The 14,862-nt window shown below is 46.3% G+C and overlaps 1 long non-coding RNA gene across 1 annotated transcript; it reads right to left on the reverse strand.

Moving 5' to 3' along the window:
- Nucleotides 1–2,941: 2,941 nt before the first annotated feature.
- LOC116883488 lies at nt 2,942–8,811 on the reverse strand. The gene is made up of 5 exons (XR_004385764.1): nt 8,532–8,811; nt 7,157–7,274; nt 5,309–5,448; nt 3,355–3,417; nt 2,942–3,129 (listed from the first exon to the last, which is right to left on the reverse strand). It is a non-coding gene; the product is annotated as an uncharacterized LOC116883488 (long non-coding RNA).
- Nucleotides 8,812–14,862: the final 6,051 nt, after the last annotated feature.

The raw sequence follows: 14,862 nt of genomic DNA on the forward strand, positions 1-14,862 counted from the left end.
TCACAATTATTCATTACTCAAAGTTCAGGGATCTGAAGCCACCCTCTGACTACTATGGGGACCAGGCATACATGATGTGCATATTCATGCACAGGCAAAATACTCATATTCATTCAAATAAATAAAAACAAACAAGAGGTAGGAAGAATGTCACCTGCAATCCAGTGACTCAGAAAGCTCGGCAGTGAAGCGCAGGCAGTATTAATGTCCTGAATACACGCCATACTGACAAAGGGAATATTCTCCCTCCCAAATTTCAAAGGTCACAATGTGGATGAAGATCGGCACAACAGCATATGCTTGACTTGTACCAAAACCAACATCCCACGCCCACCAGTCAAAAATATAAAAACAAACAAACAGCAAAATCTAGGCATACTGGTCCACATCTGGAGCCAGGGTCACATGGACCTTTATGTTTGAGGCTTGCATGTTCTACACTCCTACTCTCAGGACAGCCAGGCCCACACAGACAAACTTTGTCTTTAAAAACTGAAACCTTGTGGGCTGGAGAGATGGCTCAGTGGTTAAGAGCACTGACTGTTCTTCCAGAGGTCCTGAGTTCAAATCCCAGCAACCACATGGTGGCTCACAAACATCTGTAATACGTTCTGATGCCCTGTTCTGGTGTGTGAAGACAGCTGCAGTGCACTCACATCAATAAAATAAACAAATCTTTAGAAAAAAAGAGAACAGGTGTCCTAAATATACCTCAACAAATTACTTCTTGTTAGCTTTTGTCTTTGCTTCCCACACTACTGTGGGGTATAAAAAGTCTATGAAAGGGGTTGGGGATTTAGCTCAGTGGTAGAGCGCTTACCTAGGAAGCACAGGGCCCTGGGTTCGGTCCCCAGCTCCAAAAAAAAAAGACCCAAAAAAAAAAAAAAAAAGTCTATGAAAAATAAACTCAGGGGTTGGGGATTTAGCTCAGTGGTAGAGCGCTTGCCTAGCAAGTGCAAGGCCCTGGGTTCGGTCCCCGGCTCCAAAAAAAAGAACCAAAAAAAAAAAGAAAAATAAACTCAAGGCTCTGAGTGCTGCACTAAGCAGCAGGCCTCCCAAATCTAACTCCTGGGTTTGCATCTTTTTTCTGCCTTTCCTATCTTTCATCCTCGAATCTCCTCAGACACTGTTCAACGTGTGCTGGTGGGTTGACTACAAGGAAAGAAATTAGATTCAAGGATCTCTTTCTCTTCAGTCCTTGTTTCTCTCCTATCTGGTGTTAGCGGTGGAAGGGGGAGGGGGATTAATGGTGGAGAAAAAGAAAAAACCATAAAGTAGCAAAGCCCAGCTACACTGGTTATTGCTAAAAGAGGAGCTGACCTAGGGCACATTTTGCATCCCGTGTATGCTGTCACCCTTAGGTCCCTGTTAGGTTCAGGTTGCAGGTTATGCTCTGAACGATTTAAACATGGACTGGAGACTGCAGGTCTAGCCACTTAGACAGATGGGACATTTACACAGCGAGTGGAAGGTCCCAGACGATGAAAAACATAGACGGGAGGTCTTACACAAGCGATGTCTTATGCTAAGTTCGCTTCTTAAGAAGAGTGTCACCTCGTACACCACTCACATGTGGGAAATGGAAGGAAAGGAGAGACTTCTATGAAGTCACAGAAGCAATGGGTCACACTCAGGAGTCTAACCAAACAGTGGGAACTCAGGGAATCTCATAAACATTACTGACCAAGCCAACAGTGGCCTTGGGACGGACACCAAAACCTCATACGGTGGGAAGAGTTGTGTTCTCCGAATCAGAAGCAACCCCTCCCCGAGGCCCTGGCCTCTGACCGTTACCATCTCCCCCAGCCATATTCATGGTGTAGAGAAGGAGCGCTGTTTTCCGTCTATACCTCGGGCCTCAGGATAAGCTCACAAGGCCTAGGCCTTAGACTGGCTCTGCCAAGCATGTTCCTGGGTTTCAAAAGGAGCTATGTCATGGGGACCTCAGGGAAAGAAAGCCTTGCTTGACCTGCCCAGCACTCAACACAACCATGGATTTTAACCTTTTCAAATGGTTGTCAGCAGGTGTCATCCTGCCCATGTGGCAAAACTGAGTTTTTCTCAAGAAGAACTGAACGTTTATTGCACACCAGGCCCTAATGTTGATTGTGCTCCTGTAATGCCCCACTGAGCAGCTTGTTAGAGGCCTGCTCTTTGACATGGGGATGGGCCTGGTGGCTGGTTGTAAGTCACACTTGTTTCCTTTCTTAGGGCTTGGAGCCATGTTTCTGGACAACCCTGGTGGCATCCTGATCTCTAGCAGGCCAGGTTAGCACACTTACCTGTGGGGTGCTTTACAGGCAGCCCTCCCTCAGCTAAGTTTTCGGTGTGACTTTCGATATCCTAAGTATTAGTAAATACTTTACATCGTCAATTCTACTGTTTTACATCACAGCGCAATATTGAATGGCTACCCAGCACGAGAGATGCCTTTTACAACCTCCACAAAACAACTCCAAATGGATTTTACACCTTAATTTTAAATGTTAAGAACGGAACTGGTGGGCTGGAGGGATGGCTCAGTGGTTAAGAGCACTGACTGCTCTTCCAAAGGTCCTGAGTTCAATTCCCAGTAACCACATGGTGGCTCACAACCATCTGTAATGAGACTGGATGCTCTCTTCTGGTGTGTCAGCTACAGTATATATATGTAATATTTTTCTTTTTAAAGAGAGGAACCGCTAGAAACTAGGGCTCTCTGGATTTGGCATCCTGACAAGCCACTCTCCCAAATGCTGTGCGCGGATGCAGCCCCACAGTGAAGGTTTTCCGGGGCTACCACTGGGTCGAGCTAGTGGCTAGGAGCACAAGAGATCGCACACGTGGCCCCGTATGGATGCCGGTTCCCCCCACCCACCCCCGCCCCAGGAAAAACCACCACCTCGGCTCCCACTGCCCAGCCCCCTGCTCCTCCCGGTGGTTGGCAGTGACCCTGTGCTCACCATGCCACAACTGCAGAGCCTGCCTGAGCGCGCCCCACAGCATCCAGTTACAGGACAGAGGATTCGAGCCCGTGCACCTACTGGGAAGAAGCCGCCGCGTGGTCGCAGAAGATCCCGCTTCCTATTCTGATTGGCACGACTGGAGGCTTTGATTGGCCAGTGAGTCTTGAATGGCACGAGCACCTTCCTTAGGATTAGAGCGTGCATAAGGGACTCAGTAGAGGTTCTTGACCTGGGCTTCCAGTCCAGGACCGGATCTTTTCCAGATCTGCAGAGATTGTAGCCCTTGTGCCCGTCCACCGATAGCCTAACCATCTGTCTCCCGGACCAGCCCCAGGGAGGCCCTACCACTCCACCCACCACTGCTCAGTCGCCCGCTCCTCCCCTGTGTGGGCAGTGACCCTGTGCTCACCAGGTCCTGACTTCAGCCTGAGCTCCCCTCGCAGCACTCAGTAGGCTCTTTCCCTTCTTCCTCCTGGAATCAGGGTAAATAGCTTGCATAGCCCATTACTCACCTTGCAGTAAGTTATCGATCTGTCCCACAAGCGGAAGGGGGCCCACGATATTAATAATTAAAGAGAGATTTTGGGAAAATAGGATTTTTGGTTTGTGGCTGCTGTGATTCACGTAATTTAACAGGGAGGAATTCGCTAGATTGACTTATGCAGTCATAATCTCATCTGGTAACTAAGCTAAAACCATATCTTTACTTTGGTATAGAATTTGTTAAAAAAATTTAAAAGTACAAGGTTTAGAGTCAGTCCTTCTATGGATGCCATTACGAATTTCTGAGCTGATTACACATGTGAGTTAAGGGCCAAAGAGGAAATTCACGGCTCTGAGTTTGCTAGTGTACTTTCAAGATAATAAGATAAAAATGGAAAACAGTCCAGATTGTTCTATATAGATAGACGGTTTTCAAAAATGTCAGAAATCCACAACCTCTCAGGTCTGGAAGCCGTGTTAGTCTTCCTATGTTTATAGATAGTTGGTCATTCTCAGATTTCTGACTGGGTTGAAGACTGATTATAGTCTCATAGCCTATCAGGCTGTTTAACTCTGAAAATACATATTTTATTAGATAGTCATCAGATAGGATACAAGCTAGCCAGGATATAACATAGATTTTAAGCCTTTCTTCAGCTGGAATGGATAACTAAATGTTCTGCTTAACTGATATAGTGTTGGACTGGGTGTTAGATATATTTTATGCTTTTAATTACAAAATGATAATAGTTGTGCTCAGCTTACATTTGAGAGAAAAGTTTTTTTAATTAGACAAAAAGGGTGAAATGCGGGATGATGTCATACAGGTGAGGCAGGTACAGGATAGAATGAGGCCTGTCATTGGCCGAGAAGGAAGGGTGGGCGGGAGAAAAGCTTGAGGGAAGAGGAGGAGACTGAAACGGAAAGGATGGGAGACTGGAGGAGAAGGTAGCAGAGCCGCGGAGAGGACATGGAGGCTGACGTTAAGGTTCCACCCTGTGTATTTACAGGTTGTTATGTTCTTAAGGGATGGATGTGTACAGGGCCTTGTATGTCTAAGTGGGCAATTATATCTTATTCATCGGAGCAGGGGTTGTTGTGTTGTGTGTTCTCTCATGTGGAGGATGGAGGTTGGGAGAGTGTGTGGCAGCAGAGACACTGGGCCGCCCCAGGGTTGGGATGTGAGTTTCTGCCAAGAGCAGATATCTTGGGGCACTGCAGTGCTAGACCCAGTGGGAGTAGAGGAAAGCCATTTAGTATAATTTTACAGCAACAGATATAGGTGAGGAAAAATGAAAGGAGAAAGGAGGAGGACGGAGAGACATTGAAAAGATGTTACTTCTGTTATAAACATGCAGAGATCTATCTGCTTGTCACGGTTTCCTAATAAACCAATGTATTTTCTTAGAATCCACATTGTATTGAATATTGAACACTACACAGTTTTACATAGGAGGCCTGACCAGACGTGATATCGATGAGGGGGCCTGGAACCAACATCCCATGTATACAGAGAACTGACTGTTACCTACACCTTACAGAAAGTGTCAAGGTGATCATCAGAATCTAAGGGAAAATTCATTAATGCAGATGAGTCCGACCCATGTATGGCTACACAGGGTCAGTGTGGGGAGGTGGCACAGACTCAGTGATCAGCAAGGTCCCTACCTCCTGTCTCTTCATAGCCTGCTCTATGACCAGAGTTGTCCAAAGAGAAAACAGAAGGCAAGACCCAGAGATAGTAACCATTGCTCTCTGCTTTTTAACTTCTCTCTGAAGATATTGGTTGGGAGGTCACCTACAGGAAGTGCATTAAACAGCATCCACCATAAACCTGACGGATCTCCCGCTTCTGTGCACAGCAAATGCCCATTACTCACAGGTGCAATGGTACTTTTCAAGGGAGGACACAGGGAGAGAGGTGGGATCCACTTCTCCTGCTTGTCGTGGGCCAGCCTCTCTGTGGTTGATGGAGCAAGATTTCTTCCATTCAAAGCAATGAAACATCTACTGCTGTGGGCTAAGAGACAGAGCTTTTGCTCAGTGTCTTCATTACCTGCCCAGGACCTTGAGTTTAGATACGACCATGGACAGAATCCCCAGGACCGCACAGTGGCTTTATAAGGACAAGTAGAGAAACCTGGTTCTCACATCTGCTCTGTCTCCCTAGTGATGCCCTGGTCATGTTACGATGTAGCAAGAGGGCCCTAGTCAGACACTGTTGCTGGGTTCTTGAAACTCCCAGTCTCCACAGTCCAGAGCCCAACAAATCTATTTTCTTTAAGAAATTACCCAGGCTGTGGCATGTGGTTACAATTACAGAAAATGAACTAAGATAGTATCTTTTGTTTCCTAGTCAATTTGAGTATAGAAACTTTGAGGGATATAAATATAGATTTAAAGAATGTAGTAAGGGCCAGTGGAGTGGGTTGATGATCTGAGTTTTAGCCCCAGAATCGATATGGTGGAAGGAGAGAAGTAACTTCTGAATGTTGTCCTCTTGTCTCTACACCTGCACTGTGGCACTCACATGTGTGAGGGTAGGAACTCCACCCACACAAGTAAATAAATATTTTAAAGTCATTTTATTTGTACCATTTAACTCAACAATATTAATAAATATATTTACTGATTTAGTGACACAGTATCCTAAAGCACATGCCATACTGTATTCATTCAATACCATTAATTTTTCTACTTTTGTTTCAGTTTTATATGAACTTTTCATGTGACTATTTGCTATAGGTATTTTTTAAATATTTATTTATTTATTATGTGTACATTGTACAGCTTTCTGCCTGCATGTAGACCTGCAGGCCAGAAGAGGGCATCGGATCCCATTACAGATGGTTGTGAGCCACCATGTGGTTGCTGGGAATTGAACTCAGAACCTCTGGAAGAGCAGTCAGTGCTCCTAACCACTGAGCCATCTCTCCAGCCCCGCTGTAGGTATTTTTATAATTCCTACTGTCAGTGTTCAGTCTCTTAGAATCATTCTAAAGTGCAAGACTTTTGGTTCTGGCCTATTGAAGGCTGTGGCCGTGACAACTAGAAAAGAAGTTCAAACCACAAACTTCCGTTGACTGGAAAATAAGCTCAATTCATAAGCTTCGACCTTATGATTGACTAAGGAAGATGGTTTTTTCATTGATCCCATCATAAGCTTCAGAATTTGAACAATTACCCCTCTCTTGATTGATGTTTAAAGTCGGTGTATAGTGACTTTCAACCGTTCCCATGTGAGGCCCTTATTCCGATTATTAGCCCTTTCTCAAGTGCATTTCCTTTTTTGCTTTTAAGTGATCTCTCCAGTGGCCTCTGTTACCACCCTAAACTGACATTATTGAAGGTGTTTCCAGATTAAATGTCGAAAATAATTTAGTTGTGGTCACATTCTACATTGTGAAGCTTTTAATGACTGGACATTAGATGTTTCTTCCTAATGAGTAAACTAACCCTAACCCTAACCCTAACCCTCTCACCCTAACCCTAACCCTTACCTTAACCCTCTAACCCTCTAACCCTAACCCTAACCCCTAATCCTAACCCTAACCCTATCCCCTAACCGTAACCCTGACCCCTGACCCTGACCCTTTACCCTGTCCCTGACCCTGACCCTAACCACCCAAACCGTAAACCCCAACTCTAACCCCCAAACCCTAACCCGAAACCCCAGACCCACAACCCCCACCACAACCCTGACCCTAAGGAATTTGACGATGACTCACAGTCTGTAGTCCAGCTCCCAGTGTTGGTCAGCTGAGCGTTCTAAGTCCAAGAATCTTGTAGTTGTTCGGTCCCAGGAGGCTCGTTGTTTCCGGGTCTTCTGCACAAGGAGTGGATGTCCTGTCAGAAAGTGCAAGCAGGTGAAGAGGGAGTCTGTCTGCTTCCAAGGTCCCGTGTCTACTCCACCTGAAGCTGTGACCTGAGTAAAGGTGTGTATTCAAGGCTCAAGGTCTGGATCACAGGTGAGCCCCGCAGTTGTGGATTGTAGTTAATTCAGATATAGTCAAGTTGACATCCAGGAAGAGCCATTACCTACACTAATAATATTTCCCACCTCCTGCCTCTCCAGTCTTCCTCTACACCTAGCCCCTTCCACTTCCACGTCTTTCGGTTGAAATGTAGATTATGCATAGAACAGAAAAATCCAATATTTGTATTTCTGAGTCTGACGTATTTTCTTTAACATGATATCAATTTGGCCCTATTTTCCTGAAAAGATCTTTCACAATTTCGCTCTTTTTATGGCTGAATAAAATTCCATTACACGTGAGGCATAGTTTGTTTATCTATTCATCTCGAGCATCTAGACTGGTTCCACTTCCTGACTATTGTGGCAATAAACACAGATGTGCAAACGTCTCTGTGGTGCCCTGACTTAGCCTTCGGGTCTATAATAGACTTGGGTGGTGTAGCCACGGTACAGTTACATGGTCGTTCCTTTGGGGTGCGTCCCATGCTGATGTCCATGAGGCCCCAATAATTTACATTCGGTGATTTGCAGTCAACCCTTTGTTACTAGGAGAGGTCGGGCTGTCAGGGTTTTATGTTTTTGACAAACTGCATGCAGTGCCCTCATGCGCAGTGTATGAAAGTCTGTGAAATGTCCTTAGAGACAGAGTAAAGCAGGACAGGATCCAGCCAGGGGCGGTGCCCTCCTCCATCCTCGATCCTCCTACTTAACCTTTACAAGGAAAGTCCCTGCCATGATGGGGAAGAGGGGCCGCACTGGAGCCTGAGGGGCCGCACTGGAGCCTGAGGGGCTGCACTGGAGCCTGAGGGGCTGCACTGGAGCCTGAGGGGATTCACGGACAGGTGAGCCACGTGACAGGAAGGGAGCAAGGACAGCAGGAAGCCATTTGACACAGTGACTAAAGCCGGACAAGAATGATTTTCACGATCATCCTGGCTGACAATGTCACAAGGACGAGCTGGAAAGATTTCCGTGCTCGCCCTCTACTGCGCATTATCCGTAAAATGACAACCTCGATGTGATAAACCGATCAAAGGATACGTGCCAGCATCCCCAGGTACAAAGTCCTCCCTTCCCTAAATAGGACGCCTCCCCAAGACTGAAAGGGGGATCCCCAAAAGTTGTACCTATGGAGAGGCCGCTGTGTCTGCTCCAGGGAGACAGTCGCTATGCATTGTACTTCCCCACCCCTGCTCCTTCCATCTGCTGCACCCACGGGAGGTAAGGGGTGAGGGAAGGCACTGCTGCGGTCTGAAGATCACTCCACTGGACGGGCGGGGCAGAAAGACACAAGCGAAGAGGAAAGTTGTTAGTGTTTCCAGTGTGTGTAATCTGTACTGAAAGCCATGCTGCAGAAGGAGCAACAGCCCGGGATTCATGAATGAAAGACACACTCACACATGCACGAACACACAGCACACAGGCACGCACACAGGCACGCGCGCATGAACACACACCCACACACATAGGCACGCACACACTCAGGCATGCACGCAAATACATACATGCACGCACACACACACGCATGCACATACGCAGTTAATTTTACTATGCCTTGACTCCTTAATGCTGAGCGTTTCTAATCTTCCCCGTTGCTGGCAAACGCCCCCCACCCCGTACCCCCGAGTTAACTGTGCGACCGTGAACTGTAGCTTGGTCCCTGGTTGACCTAAGGCTCCAAGCACCAGGGTAGGAGCTTTGCCTGTTCCCGCGCACCAGGCCCCGTCAGTAGCTGCAGCCCAAGGACACACACAGATTTGTGGCCATCAGTGACTTAAGAGCAGCGCCCCAGGCCCCTCCACAGGCAGAGGACATGACCTGTGGTCAAGAAGGCTCAAGACAAATCTGCATTTTATGAGGCACCTAAAGCCTGGAGGCCTAGCCAAGGAGCTTTCCTTCCCAGAGACTCCTCCCTGCAAAAGGGATTTAATCTCAGGCCCGCCCTGAGAAGTGGGGTACGGTTTTACACGTGCACTTTCCACCATGACAATAAACGCCTCAGAACCTGGGCCACCTTTTTATCAGGATCCGCCTTGGGGAGCCACGGAGGCCTCGGCCCACAGAGCCGCCGTCTGATCTCCGCGCACGGCCTCCCGGCGCTCCCAGCCGTGACCACCAAGCCCAAGCCTGCAGCCACCGTCAGGCCGAAGCCTCCCCGAGGGCCCGGGCTGAGCTCCCCGCTTCCCCACCTCAGCCCCGGGCCTGACCCAGCCTGGGGCCCCCACTCCGTTCCCAGCTCCTCCGCGGCTCCCGGTGGCGCCGGGATGTCCAGGAGCCTGAGTCCCGGACGGCCCCGGCCTCCCTGCAGCCCCCGGGACCCCCGAGCCAGCTCCTGTCCTGCACCGCAGACTGAGCTTCCCCACCCCTGGAGCGGTGTCCGGGGCTTCCCTGCGGCCCAAAGCCTCCCCTGCGACAGCGCGGGCTGAGCTCCCTCAGGTTTCCCGCGTTCCGCCCCAGCGGCCACGCCTGAGGCAGAGCGGACGCAGGACCCACAACCCTGCAACTCAATCTTCTAAAGTCTGGACTTCACCTCTGCTACCCCAGGGGCAGTTCCCGCGTCCACTCACCCTGCTTCTCTCCTGACTGAGGCCCTGAGGTCCGACCTTCTCCCGGTCAGGGCGACCTGCGCCGCCTTCCTCTCCCGGTTCCTCACCTGCGCGAACCTCCGAGCCCCGCCCCACTCACCTGCCCGCCCATTGGCCCCGGGCTCGTTATTGATCGATCAGAAACCAATTGGGGGCGAGGACCCCCGACGGAGCACAGGGAATTGCGCCGCTGGGCCGGGGTAAGTCAGGCCTTAGAACCCCAGCAAAAGCCACGGTGGAGGGAACACAGTGCGGGGAAGGAGCGGGAAGGGTTTTTCAGTCTTTTCCACACTTTTTATTCCGTCCTCTAACACTCGAAACCTGCATTTACCAACCTTAAAACACCTTAGACCCAAAAACACTTCCTCAGAGCTTTCGTATCCTCAGACCTTGCATGAACTTTAAACTTTACCCTTTCCTCCTATCCGGTTGTTCACCGTGAGACGCGGGAGGTCGATAACCGGGATCCCTTACGGAAAAGCGAGTTTCCTGAGGTAAAGGAACTCGTCCACTCTTCAAACCCTTCAGACCTGAGAGCAGATTTTACCTGAGTAGGCGGGAGGATAACTCACAGGCCTACGGATCAATAATGGCAGAGACTGACCGGTTACCCGGATGCCCACCCGACTGGGATCCTGTGGTGTCGATGGCTTCACTGGGGACCAAGGTCCCACCTCAGGGTCAGCCTTGGCCGCCAGGCCTGGCAACCCTGACCTTCCTGGGGGAGAAACTCGGGAGACCGACCTGACTCTGTCTTAAGCAGCACAAGGTCTGCCCTGTGCCCCTTTTGTCCACGGTTTGGGCAGGGTCCTGGCAGCGGGGAAGGCATTGGGGCAGTAACGCCCAGTGGTCAGTGCACCCCAGTGCACGTGGAGTCCTTTGTCATTGTTTCCACATCTTGGAGGCCTTGAAGGGGTCACTGCTAGGGTTTGGAGGTCTCTGTCATGGTGAGTTTAAGCATCTTAAATGCCATGTTCAGCAGGTTCTCTGACAGGTTTGAGGGCTGCTACCTACCAAGCGAATCTGAGTTAAACAACCTTTGTCTGTTTTTAGTTATCTGCTCTAAACTGTCCCTGTGTGTGAAAATAAATACCTTTTAAAGAGTAAAGACAGCGCATAACCATAATTTTTGGAAGACAAAAACTAAGTTCTAACAAGAGAAAACAATGTAACGTCTTCGAAATTAATACCAAGTGGGTTACTATTACGTTACAAGGTTTGACTGTCAGGGCCACCAAGTGTTGCTTTTGTTTTTTCTGAGCCATAACAGAGACGGATGCCAGCCACGTGACTGCCCTTAAGTCAGTGAAGCTATGACCCCTCCTTCTTTATCCCATAGTCAAGATGACAACCAGCCCTGTGTTGTTTAAACCATTCCTCCTGCCAGCCTGGGCGTAGCTGTCCATGCAAAGGTCTGAGACAAACCCAATTGGATAAATGTCTCAGCAGACACCTGGCGGCATCTGACAATCGAGGTTTAGACCCAAAAGTGTCCATTTTCTAGTCTTGGCTGGAACCCGAAGGCTCAGCTGCACATAAGCCTGGGGCTGTACAGTTGGGAATGAGGGTAGCTTGGGGTCAAACATCTAATCCTCTTGCCTCTGACTCCTGAATGCTGGGATTACAGCCATGAAAACCACCCTGCACAGCTCAAAAATGGAGTCCTGAATTTACATTTGTGGGTTTGCACATTTTCTTTTGCTTTTTGTTTTAGGCTTTGTTTGTTTGTTGTTTGTTGAGACAGGGTTTCTCTGTGTAGTCCTGGCTGTCCTGGAACTCTCTGCACACCAGGCTTGGCTGGAATTCACAGAGATCCTCTTGCCTCTGCCTCCCAAGTGCTGGGATTAAAGGCGTGAGCCACCACCACCTGGACTCTTTTTGAGGCTTTATTCCACCTCCTTAGAAACTCTCACATTCCATGCACATACTTTTTGGATTGCTATATATTCTTAGTAATTATCCTTTTCCTCCCAAGCAACATCATTCTTCATAATTTTATCTTCTGAGTTAGACTTGGTTCAACATTAGTATAGCGACTTCAGAATTCTATTGGTTAAGGTATGCACCATAAACATTCTTGTAGACAGTACAAAGTTTAATGTTGCTTTTTAACCAGCTGAATACTTGCTGTCTTTTAATTGGTGTATTTAAACAATTCATGATTAATGTATTTTTATGTGTTTAATATTAAAATCTGTGGCATTTCTAGTTATAAATTGGACATTTTTATTATTCACTTCATCATTACGGTTGAATTATTACTCATTCCTTGTTATTCTCTTTGAAAAGCATTTTGTTAACATTTAATGAATTTCCCTACATTAGACTTCAAGCCACCAAGAACCACTGCCTTAGTTAGGGTTTCATTGCTGTGAAAAGGTGAACATTTCATTGGAGCTGAAGATTCAGTCCATCATCATCTTAGCAAGAAGCATGGCAGCTGCAGGCAGGCACGGTGCTGGAGAAGGCATCCAGGAAGTGACATCTTCCTCCCTGGGCGGAGCTTAAGCGTAAAACGTCACAGCCCAGCTCTACAGTGATGCAGGTCATCCAACAAGGCCAGACCTACGTCCCGGGTCGGCTCTACTCTGACTTCCCAGGAGACCCCAGTGCTGTCCGTGCAATAAAGGACCTCATGGTTCTAAAATCCCAGGTCTTCCTTGACCTGGAGGGCAGATTGTGTTCATATGAAAGAGCCTCACAATTATGTTTAATACTTGTAGTTACCTCGGTGTTTACAGTGTACGCTTTTAACGAATCAGAGTCTACATTCAATTTACATGCACTATGAAGACCTTAGCATAATAAATTCTCAACTTTCCTCCCTAACTTTGTGGTGCTGTTATTAGCGTTAGCACATATTTTACCTCTGTGTGTTCTGTAAACACATAGACTATTGATACTATTTTTAGCACTGCAAATTTTCTTTTAGAGAATGTTAAAATAGAAATTATTTAAACTTTCATTTATTTGATTCTTATGTTTTCTGCACAGTATAGATCCCGGTTTCTCTCTGGTGTCATAGTCTTTCCTGCCTGAAAAACATTTTATCATGAAATTGATCCACTGATAGAACTGAGTACACAGATGATGTGAACTCAACATTTGTTTCCCTGCACAAGTCTGTACTCTCTTTACTTTACTTTGTGTGTACAATTATGGGTTAGTAGTTTCTTCCCCTAGGTCATGTTAAAGATAAGTTCAAGCTACTACAAGTTCTGGTGGACAATGACTATAATTTTTACCTTCACTTTCTGCATTAATGTTGCTATTATTTCTCTGGTTGCCTTCAAAATAATTTCTTCTCAGAAATTCAAATATGGTACAACTGTGCGTATAGGTTTTTGACGGGCTTGTTGTTTTGGGTATAGATGTAGCTGGTTGGATTTATGATTTATAAGGCTTTATATTTTTAATTTCCAGATCTATTTATCTTTTTAATATTTTATGAATTTTTTAAGTTATGTTGCTGGTATAAATCACTTTTTAAAATTTATCAGCAATTGCTTCTTCAAATATTTTTTTTATTAAAGACAGGTTTATTGGGAAGATGCTTTCTGGTGGGCAAGTTCACTGGCCCCAAGGACCAAGGCCAGGGAAGTTGCCATGGGGAAAGGGGGTGAGGTCGGAGAGGGAGAGAAAGAGAAAGGAGAATGTGTACTGAGAGAGGAGAGGAGGAAAAGAACTCTTTTTTTTCCAAATCTTTCTTTTGTTCCTTTATAGTCCTATTGTGACTTGTGTTATTTTAAAACATTTTCATCTAAACCAAGTAACTTACTGTGTGCTTTCAGCACCTATGGGGTGGTAACAAGCCACCCCAGATTAGTTCCTAATGCCTTTTAATACATGGCTTTTCCTGTCATGTATGTATGTATGTATGTATGTATGTATGTATGTATGTATGCATACATGTATGTGTGTATGTATGCATGTATGTATGTATATATGCATGTATTATTTTTTAATTTTTATATCACCTATATTCTATCTGAATATAAACTGAAAACACACTTTTGATAAATTAATTAACCAATCTCTCTCTCTATTTGGGGAGACCAAAGAAGGGACAGACAGACTGACACTGGCCTCACCTCTGTACCTCGGGTCTGTGAGGAAGCAATTCAATTCTCAAACAGGAGACCTGCTTGTCACTCACTCTCATCACCATGAACTCCTCATGCTTGATTCTATCTTTATTCTATGCCAACATCATTTTAGTTTTACACAGAGCCTTGTGTGTACAACTGTTCAATGTAGACCATGTCACCTGTACTTTGGTGATAGGATAAACCATACATTGTGCATATTATGTTGCCTTTAACTCTCAAAAACTTTAATTTTATATGGCTCAGTCTAACACTAAACTACTAAAAGATGTTATAAATCCCTTCTAAGGTCCAAGAATACTGAATTAGAAATGAAAAATTTGATACTTAAGATTGGAAGTTAAGAAATTCATTAAGATTTTCATTATCAGTTTATTCTTCAGAAGGTCAACATAAGGTCCAAGAATGTCAATTTGAATTCAGAAATGAGAAAAATTTAAAAAGTACTTAAGATTGGGATTGGAAGCCTTAAGGAAATCATCAGATTTTGGGAGGGGGTTGGGATGGGGCCATTTTGGGGGTCCAGTGGTAGAGGCCACCTGAACCTAAGCAGCACCCTTACATTACCATTTAGGAGGTTTAGTCCCATTTTCTCTATCAATTAAAGAAAAAAGGCTGGAAAAAGCCTCTTTGAATTTTTAACAACCTTTGTTTTTGCCAGGCTTTTGTCTAAGGTCAACAAATTAGAGGGACAGAAGAGATGGCTCAGTGGTGAAATGATTTTTGTGCAAGCGGGAGGACCTGAGTTCAAACGCCCAGAACCCACC

This window comes from Rattus rattus, chromosome 14, assembly GCF_011064425.1.
Source record: "Rattus rattus isolate New Zealand chromosome 14, Rrattus_CSIRO_v1, whole genome shotgun sequence".
In the NCBI taxonomy this organism is placed as follows: domain Eukaryota; kingdom Metazoa; phylum Chordata; class Mammalia; order Rodentia; family Muridae; genus Rattus; species Rattus rattus.